The 13,276-nt window shown below is 38.4% G+C and overlaps 1 protein-coding gene across 1 annotated transcript in view; it reads left to right on the top strand.

The window, feature by feature from the left end:
- Positions 1-13,276, top strand: part of LOC139720698 (anthrax toxin receptor 1-like) — a 42,494-nt gene that overhangs the window by 4,245 nt on the left and 24,973 nt on the right. The gene's annotated exons all lie outside the window — the stretch shown is intronic.

Below are 13,276 nucleotides of genomic sequence, written 5' to 3' on the forward strand. Positions count from 1 at the left end.
GACCTATTAAACAACCGCCAGCTTTGCCAGCTTTTATAATTCTTCAGACTATATCCAAACCACCTTCTTTAAGGAGTCTCATAAACCACGTGAATTGTTCAGTCTCAGTCATTAACTGTTTTTTTTTAATGTGTGCGCCGTCCAGCCGCTTTTAGAGAAACGTCAAGGTAATCCATGGAGCTACGACGTAGCTCTATGATTTATCAAGTAAATGCTGCAGTTCATGTGCATGCATGTGCTGACTTCAACCCCATATCCCTCGTGTGAGGAGTTTGTGTTTGGATCTCTTTGCTTTATCGTGTGGAATCATAATATTCATATGCTTTTCTCTTTCTTTCTCTTCTTTTTATGCGTGTCCAGACCAAATCTCTGTGGTCCAGACCCATGTGTTCCTTTACCCTTCTCTTAAGTCTTCTATTTTGTTCAACATTTAACGGTATCCCATATTTTCCTTGTGTACCTTGAAAGTTCGTTCAATCAGCCGCATGATTTTAGTAATGAATGATAATAACGACAAACATAGTTCAAGTTCAAAATAGCTTGAACTTGAACTTGAAACATAAGAATCAACGTCGTGTCTAGACGTGCCATTGGTATTGAAGCACTGAGCAAGGGATGAAGAGAGGGAAAGCTATCCATGCGATGAGTCAATATGAATTTATTTGTGATACCTTCCACAGTTTTTTGGCAAGAGGGATTTCCTCCCAGTAAAACTCTAAGGACCATGCGACTTGAAATAAAATACAGTTACAGTACATTGCGGTCGCTATTAGTGATGACAAAGTTGAGAAACCTTAAAGGAAGAAGTAAGATAGCAACAAAACTGAAACGACGACCCATGACTTGAAGGCTGAATGTTAACTGGTTTTCACTAAGGCCTCGTTTTAGTCTCCCCTTTTAGGGGTCCTCTTCTAGTCATCACCCTCCATCCCAGGGTAAAACCTGCGATGGGATGTTGATTGTTGGCAGTCGCAGACGGGGGCATGACCTCCTGTCCACCAATAGCTTGTTGCCATGACAACCACTCGCTCACATCATCAGTTGTGCGAACCCCTGTTTCAGTGACTTGGGACGCACAAGGTCATGGGATTGGATGATGGTCAACTTTTTATGTTTGATTATCTTGCGTTTGCACTCTTTTCTTCATAAATTTATCTCATGGTATATTTAAGTTATGTAGTATATGTCAATGAAGTATATGTCAATCCAGAACTTTGTTCCATGTTATCAAATTCTGCAGAGGAATATGTAAGAGGGTGCGTTTTTGGAGGAGGAGGGGTAGGATCTGGAATCAGCGAAGTTGGAGGGGGGGGGGGGGCTGTGCATGCATGGGGTCTTTTAAAGGGGGTGCTATTGATTTCTGTGTATATATTAAGCTGTTGTGAAAATATCCCGTGAGTTTTTTTTTTTTTGGTGTTTTTTTTTTGAGTAGCGACTACTGTTGATGCCTCTTTTTCTTTATTTTTCTGTGGCGTGGAAGTTTGTCGCAAGTTGTCATTTCTCGTTCGATTTCGTATTGTCCCTTAGGCCTCCTATCCTATCACAATTAGATCACGTCCTCAGTTCACATTATTATTCTTTCCCTCCCTTTTTCATGGCATTATACGAAGTATGGTTATGGGGTTTTCCAGTGACTCACTGAAAATAATCTGCAACGCAGATAAACGAGGGCCTTCTCACTGAGCATTATTTGGCTGCTAGAGCAAAAAGTTGGGGTTACAGCATGTGCTGGAGGGTTTGTTGGGGTGAATGAATATTTTATAAGTTGTCGGTTCGATTTCCCGAAGCACATTTTGACATGCCAATACAGGACGATATTCTTATGAATCAACAAGCTCGTTGATTCATAGCGAGTTGTATAAACTTGTAGTTCTATAGCCCATCCCTCCTCTGTTACTTTGTTCGCTTGATATATGTTTTTCTACCTCTCGTTTTGTGTTATTATGATAGAGCCTATATGTAGGGGCTTAGCCTGTATGTTTATGCTTATGTATATAGATGTACTATATGTATATGTTTATGTATAATGTGTATGTAGTATATGTATATGTATATGTATATGTATATGATTGAATGTGTTCATATATTTATATTCATAAATATATATGGTAAAATATCAATATCATAAATATATGTATCCCATATTCTATTCTATTTATCTATAAGTGCTTCAGCCGTTAGACCACTATTGTTTAGCGTTTAGTGAGCTGATATCAGAATGTTGATAGCGTACTTTTAGTTCTTTACATAAACGAAATATAAGTTCAGTTGTTCAAACGACTATAATAGTTACGTAGAACGTCATGAGGGTTCATATTACTTCGTATTGCCTTACATTGCACCTGAATATGAGTGAGTGTTACTTGCATAATAATGGTCAGTGGACTTTATGTACAATAGGCGGAAATATGGAGACGGCTTGTCTAGCTTTGAGATGCATGTATAGTGACACACTCGTTCTGTTTTAAGGGATGACAGCATAACCACAATAACAGCAACGACAAAAATGCAGAAATTGATAATCATGCTTGTCCTATTATGCTTCAAGGAATGTACCGAGTATGTGCGGCGTGTATCATACGTTCAACATTAATTTGTCTGTTTATCGAGAAGTCTTCTGTATTTTAAACAAAATGAAGGTGACAATCTTGTCAGTTTTGAACATCTTATGGGATAGAAGACTGCTATGTCAGGCTCGGCACTACAATATATAAACCAGCATCCTTTGAATGATAATATCACGAGCGTCATGAAAGTGCAATTTTGCGATTACATTTATAATTTCTCAGTGATCCAAATTTACTCCATAGAAGCAGATTCAAGAGGAAAAGTAATGCTTTCTAAGATGTTGAAGAAAAATCTTTACTTTCATGTGGTTTGTATAGGGAAAATTGAAATAGAAAGTCATGAAGAAATTGAAAACAACAAGAGCAACAACAAACGACCCAAATTCAACATTGCGTGCAGACTTGCATGATATCATTTTGGTAGGGCTTCCCCATAGATGGTGTTACCCATGCGTCCTGAGACTATAGGTCACTAAATAGCAGACGATATGTCTGAAATCATCAAGGACTTGTCTGAACCCGCTCGCCGGAAGTCAGCTGATTTATCGTGGTACCCGAAACGATGAGTTAGCTTCCTTCCCAGGTTCCTTCCATTACTTCCGGTTGAAGGGTACCTTTTTCTGGTTGATCTCTGGTAGTACCTACCCCACTTCGGACTATTGTGTTGGGCACATGCCATCATCAGTCGACTGTTTGATAACATTCTTATGAAAGTATGTGAATGCACGTGAGATTAAATGACAGAAACTGTTGTAGAAGAATATCGAATAGCACTGTCCAAATTCCTGTGAATATTCATGTGATTATTGCAAAGATTTGAAGAGTTGAAACAAACGTGTATAGATAGGCCTCGAACTTTACGATGTAATGGCGGGACTTTCGCGACGCACGTAAAATTCTCAATAAAATCTACCTCTATACAATATTTTACCTCATGTCTGTACATTCATAAAATTATAGTAGTACAACTATTTTTTTTTTCAGTATGACGAAGAGAAACCCAGATTGTATAAATTGCGCACGTCAGTTATTTTCTCCTTACGGATAATGTCCCTCCACAGGTGTTGCGAGAGCTCCTCCTTTAGAAACGACAATGAATGAGGATCAAACGCACCGATACTGTGGTGCTTATACAATGGCAATAACGTACAATGTATATTATACATTAAAAATGTTCGCATGTTAACAATCGATATAGGTGTTATCATTATTTGATAGAGATTATAATTGATCAGTGAGGGAATTTGTGGGTGGATGAAATGACAAAAGGATATGAATCCCCACGTGAAGGTAAGAGTTAGTCACTACAGTCAGTACAGATATGAATTGTTTAAATCAATGATATGATTCCAAGAAAACCGATAACGAGTCTGGGATTGACTTTCAGACGATCATTGCAACTGACTAAAGTCTTGTTCGATCATTTAACCTACAGCTGACGTGATAAATCATAGACTTAATTAATCATTAAAACTGACTATAACAAATTATGTTTACGATTTATCCCGTCATTCAAAATTTTGAGAAAAGAAGATCATGGTGAATACACAAACTGGGTATTTCGGTGACATCCACATGACATTGGCTTCTGCGACAATTGCTATGGTCTTATTTTCTGCAATGACTTATGCATGGGGTCAGGGTTCGGGTTGTGATAGAATTTTAGGTTTAGTTTGATGTAAAGGATAGGATTATGGTTAGGGTTACATGTATGTTTGTGGGTGGAATTTATGTAGGGCTTAGCGTGCTGATATTTCATGGGAGCAATTGTCGCAGGAGCAAATGTCATGGAATCTGGTGTTTCATGGACTCTCGACTGTAATATCCTCTAAATGTTAACAACGTTCTAAATTCATTCATGTTCAGATTGTACTTGACAGCATGTATTTCAGTGCAGGCACTTTTTTTTCCTCCGTAATACATGATTATTATAATTATGTTTCTTGTAAGTGTTAAAAACACTTCTGTGAGCGTTTTGTTGTTGTTTGAATGATGTCATCGTAGAAAACAACAACTTAATATCTGTCACATTGACACCAAGGTTTATCTTCTGAAAGAACCTCCACAAAAAAAAAAATAATAAACCAAAGGTAATGAACGTTGTCATAGATCACTATAGCTACAGGATGGATGACACATGCTAAGGAGGAAGAGAGTTCGGAAGTTAGCTGTGTGGTCGTAACAAAACAATGCCAAAACGAGAAAAGATTTAAATCAAAACTCCCACTAACCATTACATAAGTTTAGTATATCATGTATATGAATTTGAGATTAAAGGAATATGATAGAATGACAATAGTATGCATGATATATTGCAGCTGCGAATCATTCCAGATTTACTTTGTGATTGTCTTGTATACGTCCAGCAGGAAAGATGCCATCTGTATGGAGTATAGTACATTTTTGTTCATATAAAGATTTGAATAACTCTATAGTGACGTACCAAAACTGAACCCAAAAGGGACGTCCTCACCAGAGGGGCTGCCTTAAAACTCTCGTTTGAATAGATTGCATTGCCTGCATGGTGGTTGTAAAATTATCCGCCTTATCAAGTGTTATGTGTCTTCCACTAACATTATCCCTGATGAGGATGACGTTCCAACGTTTTATATATGAATTTATGACAAGTTTTAAAGCACAAGACAATAGTCTTAGGCGAATAAACCAATTTACTGATGTGACCGTTGCAACTTACGATGCATGCAGAATGGCATTGAATTCGTACTATTGTGTTTGCGAAATATAAGCTTGTGAGAAAAGTGAGAACATAACATCAGTGTTATAAAACAATGAGACTGTGACATGGCTGGTTCTTGATCGCCAGATGATTCTGCTATGCTATAGTCAAGACACCAGCAGTGCCAGACTGAAGACAACCATATGTAGCACAAATTCTCCGGAATATTGGGTCCTTCGTTTTCTTTATAATACTGCACACAGTAGATAATGTGTGGAGCTAGACACCATAATTCCTTCCTTATAAGCACAAATGATGCATCGTCATGAGGAAAGAAATATGAAAATGCCCGGAAAATGAGCCAAAATGCTGACACCAGCTGGAGGATTTAGAACGACGCTGTCATCATCTCGGTTGCCATGCCAACGGCACGAGTCATCATGCAGTGTGGATTTCGTACTCATTCGTTAAGACAGTGATATGCGCGTTTATGTATCAGCGATTCCGGTCCACATGAATGACAATCATGAAAGTTCAAGTTCGAAATCATACCCGCCTTGTTACCCACGCCGATGAAAATCGGCAGGGGGTTATGTAAAGGGTTCCGTATGTTTGTTTGTTTGTTTGTTTGTTTGTTTGTTTGTTTGTTTTTTTGTTTGTTTGTTTGTTTGTTTGTTTGTTTGTGTACAAGATAACAAGAGAACGGGTAAACGGATTTGCATGAAATGTTCAGGGAATGTTTGGATAATGACAGGAAAGAATCGATTAGATTTTGGTGATAATCGGTTGACCCTTGCAAATTCTGTGTGACCTTGAAGTTTTGACCCCATGGTATAGTGACCATTCCGAAAATTTCCCGTTTCTCACTTTGCGATTTTCCGCTACCATACGAAGACATAAACTCCCCAACGATCCGACTTCGCTGCTCAAATGTTCGTAAGAATTCCGAAATTTACGTTTAGGCCTATTTGAGGGACTATGTCCTTCTAGATTTATGAAAGTTCGTTCTCCGTCATCACAAACTGGCCCGTATTTTGATGATTTTTCAAATTAACATTGATTGTTTTTTTCGTTGGAGGAGCATTTTGCTCGGTCGCAGTCACACTGCACGATATGCGTGCTCAATGTCAATGCGTGTGCAAGGCCGCTGAAAATGCATCGCGCTCTACACTGTTGGTGCAAAATTGCACCGGGGACGTTGCGGCGCTCGTTGGTGGCCCGAATACTGGTGCAGTAGACATTTGCATTCAACCCTTGCATTGAATAATTCCCGTAGACACTAATCATAGGGGTAATTGCCTAGGGGGTACGTAAATTTTGTTTTTCTTTTTTGCTTTTGTGGATACCATCAAAGATCGTACACTCATACGACCTTTGATATTTGATGATTTTTCAAATTAACATTGATTGTTTTTTTCGTTGGAGGAGCATTTTGCTCGGTCGCAGTCACACTGCACGATATGCGTGCTCAATGTCAATGCGTGTGCAAGGCCGCTGAAAATGCATCGCGCTCTACACTGTTGGTGCAAAATTGCACCGGAGACGTTGCGGCGCTCGTTGGTGGCCGAATACTGGTGCAGTAGACATTTGCATTCAACCCTTGCATTGAATAATTCCCGTAGACACTAATCATAGGGGTAATTGCCTAGGGGGTACGTAAATTTTGTTTTTCTTTTGCGCTTTTGTGGATACCATCAAAGATCGTACACTCATACGACCTTTGATATCATCACACTCTCGGCTTGCTATAATCAAAATATCCCGCAAGGAAAACGGCGTATTTCTCGATTTTTAGCGCTTTTTCCGCGACCCGTCGCGTAGACAATACTCTTAAAACTGGACTTAATTCGCGCGCGCTTGGAAAAGTTCCGATTCTGCACTTTTGACGGTGGAATTTGGGATTTTCGATGGATTTTTGGAGGAGACTTAAGGACTTTCCTGTACGTGAATGAGTGTTAATACCGTATGTGTAATTATGTGATTTGCGTGTGATGTGACTGTAGAACCAAAGATCGTACACTTCAGTGTACGATCTTTGGTAGAACTCACTGGCTGGTGATAAAGCACACTGGCAATTAAGTGGCCGAATTCTGGTAGATGACCGAATGCACATTATGTTTACCCCGACTTTGTACTTAGGCGTGGGTCTGCCGCCTTTGACGGCCCCTCTCTAGTTTTCTAATTATTCGACTCTTTCTTTTTTTTTCGCCAAACAGGGGCCTGTCTTATAAAGACTTGTGATAGAAATCAATCGCAAGTTTTTTGAGAGCTTCAATGCAAGTTGCGATTGATTTGGGGACTTGTGATTGATTTGAAGGCTTTATAAGACGGGGCCCAGATAAAAGTAGATGAACGCAGCAGGTGGCCGTTTCATCGCACGCCATTACTTGAATGAGACGCAAGACAAAACCAAATTCAAAAGAAAGCAAATTAAACCAAAACATAAAAGCCCAGCTTATAAATTGATATTATTCAGATGATTATCACTTAATACAAATTTATCTTTTAAATATAATTCTTCGTTTGATTTGGTAATAAAAAAAAACTCGATGTTCAGAGAAAGTATAGGGACCCACAGAAAAGCAATTGGAGGTCCCCCAAAGAAATTCCACAACCATAGAATTGCCAACTACAGAATAAGAAAGGAAAGGACAGTGGAAACACGGTACCGACTGTTACAAGACAAAACAGTGTTCACAATACAGCAGACATTTTTATTGAAAAAATACTTAAGTGCAGTATTAAGAATTAGAGAGCAAAGATGGTATATACAGAAAACTGCAGATTATTACGATGCCGAAGATCTGTCCCACAAAGTGCTAGGGATGCTTGTAAAGTGAACGACCTAGCATGGAACGGAAGCACTGTAGGGCCTAAGTGTTTCAAAGGAAATAATCCTATTTGTTTGGTCTGTTCAGTGATATTAATTTTTCTAGCGCGTCGGTTCCAAAGTGTGGGATCAGTGCATTATATTCTGTGTTAATGTAAGGAAAGAAGGAGATTGGATATGGAATTGTCAAGCCCGCTAACTTCGTGATAATGGCTTATGGCACATAAATTGCCGATATAGTTTTTCCACGACACTTTAATAATCATCGACAGTTATTCAGAGAAATATAATGCGCATTGCTTTGTGGTTCCTTTTTTGTTCTCTCTTTTAAAGATATTTCCTTCGAACAAAGTGATAGTTTTTAATATTCTGAAATGTATGATTAAGCATATAAATAATGAATATTAGAGCCGAATACAAATCATGGGGGAGATAAAACCCAGAATGTCGGCTAGATAATTATTGTCCTGTGAGCTAGACTGTAATAAAGGCCGCATTTATCACGTAACAAACAAGTTATTGCTGGGAGTACTCCAGCTTTTGCTTGAAGAATCTGCCGTGTAATGGGAGTAATCTTATTTTGTGTGTTTACCATGCAGGCTAACTGTACCCAGTCATTTTGCTTATAATTGATGGACATCAAAGTTTGACAACGTTGGAATACGGGCACTGTAAAACAGGATTTGGGAAACAGTTATTCCATTTTCATCGTCCAAAAAGATCTTGAAGTTCGCGCCCTGATGTGATTGGATCACTGCTGCGAGTCCGTGCCTTTAGAGATCGAATCCATGCCGTGAACGAGTTAACCACTGTGAGTGTGATGCTGCTTCTATTTCAGATCAGACGATCCCTTTTTTTTTCGCGTTGACCTTAGACCTGAGTAACTTGCCAAAATCTGGATTTTTTTTTTTTTTTTTTGGGGGGGGGGGGGGGGAGATTCCTAGGGGAGGCAAATGCAAACAATCTCGTGTCTACTGCTAGGACTACCGCAGACCGCTTATAGAAAAAAAAATCAAGGTTGATATGAATGTGGATGTGGAATAGACGAGGCGAAAAGTGCGCGCAAGTATACCACTTTCATTTGGGTTTATGACGGACAATTATGTACTGTATTCAAAATGAATTTTGAAATGAAAACTAAGGTCAAATACTGAACGGTCAAAGTGTCATTTATCGAGCAAATGCGAATTTAAATGTCACGTGTTTTGGCAAAACTGGTAATATCGGTCATGTTGTTAGCAGAGAAAATGATGTCATAATAAACCTTACAACCATGGAGCTACAACTCTTAATTGGTTTTGTAAAGAAGTGATGTGAAATTATTATTATTTTTGTCAACGAGTCAATTATTATAGATTAGAAAGCATTATTAATTACAAGTATATACAACAAATTGGTAAAATTCCACCTTTTAGCCTGTCAAAAAGAAGGAAAATTATTCAGAGTTTGTTAGCGAGCGAATGGAAGGCATGTCAAGCGGTGAAACCACCACCTCATTTTGATTCAGTATGTGACGGAACGATTACCAATGTTCTTGAAAATTACGTTTTTGCTATGAAATTCAACAAGTATCTGTCTTTTGTTAATGAGAGCTTTCACAGCACTGTGACATTCTTTGGTTGGCGCTAAATTCATCAAATGGAACATGGAATGAATTTTTGGACTGATATGGGACGTCATGATAACAATTATGCAAATATTGTAATATCTGAAGATGGAAAAGGAAAAGAAGGGGGGGGGGGGCGGGATGAAGTAGACATACTACATTGTACCACCAGACAAGGGCAAGATCATCACGTGCCCTTTTTGTAGCAACTCAACATTCCTCGACACACTTCCCCTCGACATGTTTTGGTATCATACGTCTTCCAGACCAGCGCCCTTCCCCATAACAGTGAGACACACAGTCGATGTTTGACCCCGAACGAGGTCATGCGAGTTCCCATGACAACACTCGGAGAACGGGGTTTAACTAAACACGAGGAAGAAGCGCGCGAACCGAAGAGAATCAAGTAAAGGAAATGGTAACGAAGAACATAAATCCGTCACAGCACTCATGACATAAACTCCTTGACAGCTATTGACAACGACGAACTCTACTTAAACAAAGTTTATTCTTGTATTTTTTCCTCACTTTCCCACGATAATATCTTGACTTTAGCCTCCGGCAATTGTAAAACATTTATGGTCACAGATAATTTCCGGGATGATGTAAACTTTATCAGAACAAAAGAAAAGAAAAGAGAGAGAGAGAAAAAAAAATGAAATTGTGTCATCGAGTTTGTCAAAACACGTTTGATAACCTTGGTATCATTTTGACCTTTGTTTCTGACGATGTAAACATCTGTTGAACAAACTGTAGTTTGTTGAATAAGGAAACTCAATACATAAATTCTTTAAAAGAATGTAACGAAAGTGTGCTTGTGCACCCAAGAGATGGGGGGGGGGGGGGGGGGAGTGGAGAGGAGGGGGGAACAATTCAGCTGGAGTAATTGGTGAAATCGGGCCAAAAGCAAGAAGTAAGAGTGGGTGAATCATTAACATAACTTTCTTTGTACATTATCGATCAGGTGCATTTGTGACGTACAATGAATCGTTGTTTACGTATAAAGACGCAGATTTACAATGAAATTACTCATGTAATTTGTGCTCTGGAACGGGCCAGATCTTATCAAATATACTGTTTTTGCCAATAGCGCAGGCTTTCGTCATTACTGCAGACAGCGATGTCTAGGATAGACATAATATGCCTCCCTTGTACGTATTTAAGAAAGCTTTTGCTTGAGTTTTATGTACAAACAAAATAAAAATTTCTGATCACATGACGTCAGAGTCACATCACCAAGATAGTCATTATGAGACCACATTAGTAAAACCTGTTTGAATGTTAGTATGACTCATTGATTGGTGTTGGCATTTGCTGAAGACACTTGCTGATTTTTTTCATATAAAATCAACAAAACTCTTTCCACGACGAGCTCTCCTGTTATATCATCCTATGAAGCATCCTTAGTGTTTTTGAAAGTATTTTACGTTCGAATTACTAATTATTTTAGTATTTTGGAACTACAGGAGGAACTTTACCTCTCTGCTAAGCAAAGTTTTATCCGTAGTTTTAAAATCATTTTAGTGAGGAGTGTGTATTTATTTGTAAATCAAATCTCTCTCTCCTTACAAGGAGAAATGATATTCTGTTCGTGACTATAAATCTCACGTGTCTTTTTACTTCTTGTGCATAATATGATGTCTTCCTGTCGCCTTCAAGACCATCGTTGACTTCACAGAAGTAATTCACACACTGGCTATAGATATGCATGTCCAGTTCGTGAGAATCATTCCAGAATGTATAAATAGATTAATTAATTTGTGAGATTTCCAGTGTAAATGAGAACATCTTACCTTTAAAAGCAGCAGGACTCGGCTGGACGCGAAGGACGTGGGGTACGTCTTAGGTTGAATCACACCAGTGAGGCACTGTAGATCGAAGGGATAAATCATTCATCGTCTAACGAAGCTTCCTAATTCAAACACACACACACACACACACACACACACACACACACACAGTTTTTACGAATTCCCCTACCTTATTTCAAAGAGACATGTATTTTTTTCTTTTGATGAAGATACCAAAAAGATATCGAAATGCTATAACTGCTGATACTCCTCTTCCCTCTTTTTCCATGAGATTTAAAAATTGTAGTAATTATTTAGATCAAAAGCTTTCGTAATACTATGTGTATTACTCGCCTAACGTTTCAGGCGCATTAGATTAAATGTGGATGCAACGCAAAAAAAAAAGAAAAAATGTGTAATGCATTCATATCTTTTATCAAAGATGTTGTGAACTTTGCCATTCGAAGCGTTTGAATACAACTATAATTTGATATTATTATTGATGAACATAAATTTCGATTACAGAGAGGTTTTTGACTAGTTACTGAGACGCCGAGTGGGTAAAAACAGAAAAATCGAAGTTCTTACCGGACGTTGGCGGTCATGTTGCTAATCCCATGCCTAAAAATAAGCGAGGGGCCTAATCTCGGTGGAAAGCAGAATTTGAATCTGTGTCACGTGAGAGACCGAAATTTGTCTCGAAGAAAAATGAAATATGCAGTCTTCATCTGTCCTAAAGCCTAAATCTCCCCTAATGAAGCAATCCCACGACACGAAATCTGCAAGATTGCCGGTCGTCTGTCTTATTAACCCTGTCGTTATCACCGGCAACGTGGTTGCACACAAAACCGAAGTCTTGAGTGAATTATGGTCCAGAATGGGTTAATTGGCTGAGATTGCTACGAATGCATTTGAAGCTCTCTTCTTAATCGCATTATCACTTCTCGTTGAGGCACGTGTAATGACACTCCGCGTAATATTTTTGACTTGGTGGAAACCAAAGAGTTAAGGTATTGAAGCATGTTGGCTGCAATCTTCGTCTTTTCTAGGACCTGACGTTATCCCTTGTGAAATTGTGTTTGGTATGATAAGAAAATATTTTCATTCGGTTTCATAATATTATTCATCATGTTAAAGGACAAGTTCACCTTCATAAACGTAAGGATTGAGAGAATGCAACAATATTAGTAGAAGACATCAGTGAAAGTTTGAGGAAAATTGGACAATCGATGCAAAAGTTATGAATTTTTAAAATTTTTGTGTTGGAACCGCTGGATGAGGAGACTACTACAGCTTGTGAGTCATATGCGTACAACAGTATAAAGAAAATGTAAAAGAAAATTCAACATATTTTCACTTTTTTCGCATAATAAAAGAGCTCTTGACTTGCCTCTTTCTAAAGGCAGGGGGAATAATATTACCCATAACATTTGTCGGTAACGAGTCAGGGGAATGTGTACTTTTTTCAAAAGATGGAATTTTGTGAAATTCTCTTTATATTTTCCTTATATTGTTGTACGCAAGTTATTCATACACTGCAGTAGTCTTCTCATCCAGCGGTTGCTGCACAAAAATTTTAAAAATTCATAACTTTTGAACGGATTGTCTGATTTTCCTCAAACTTTCAATGATGTGTTCTACTAATATTGCTACATTCTCTCAATCCTTATGTTTATAAAGGTGAACTTGTCCTTTAAGTTGTAAAGAGACAGCAGCAGCGACAACCACAACAGGTGGAATGTCTCAAGACGTTTAATAGAGCATTAATTTTGTCATTTAAAAAAAAAAGAGAAGAAGAACGGATTC

This window comes from Diadema antillarum, unplaced genomic scaffold (assembly GCF_040938485.1).
Source record: "Diadema antillarum isolate AM-2024a unplaced genomic scaffold, OU_Dant_1.0 scf00000132, whole genome shotgun sequence".
Lineage (NCBI taxonomy): Eukaryota > Metazoa > Echinodermata > Echinoidea > Diadematoida > Diadematidae > Diadema > Diadema antillarum.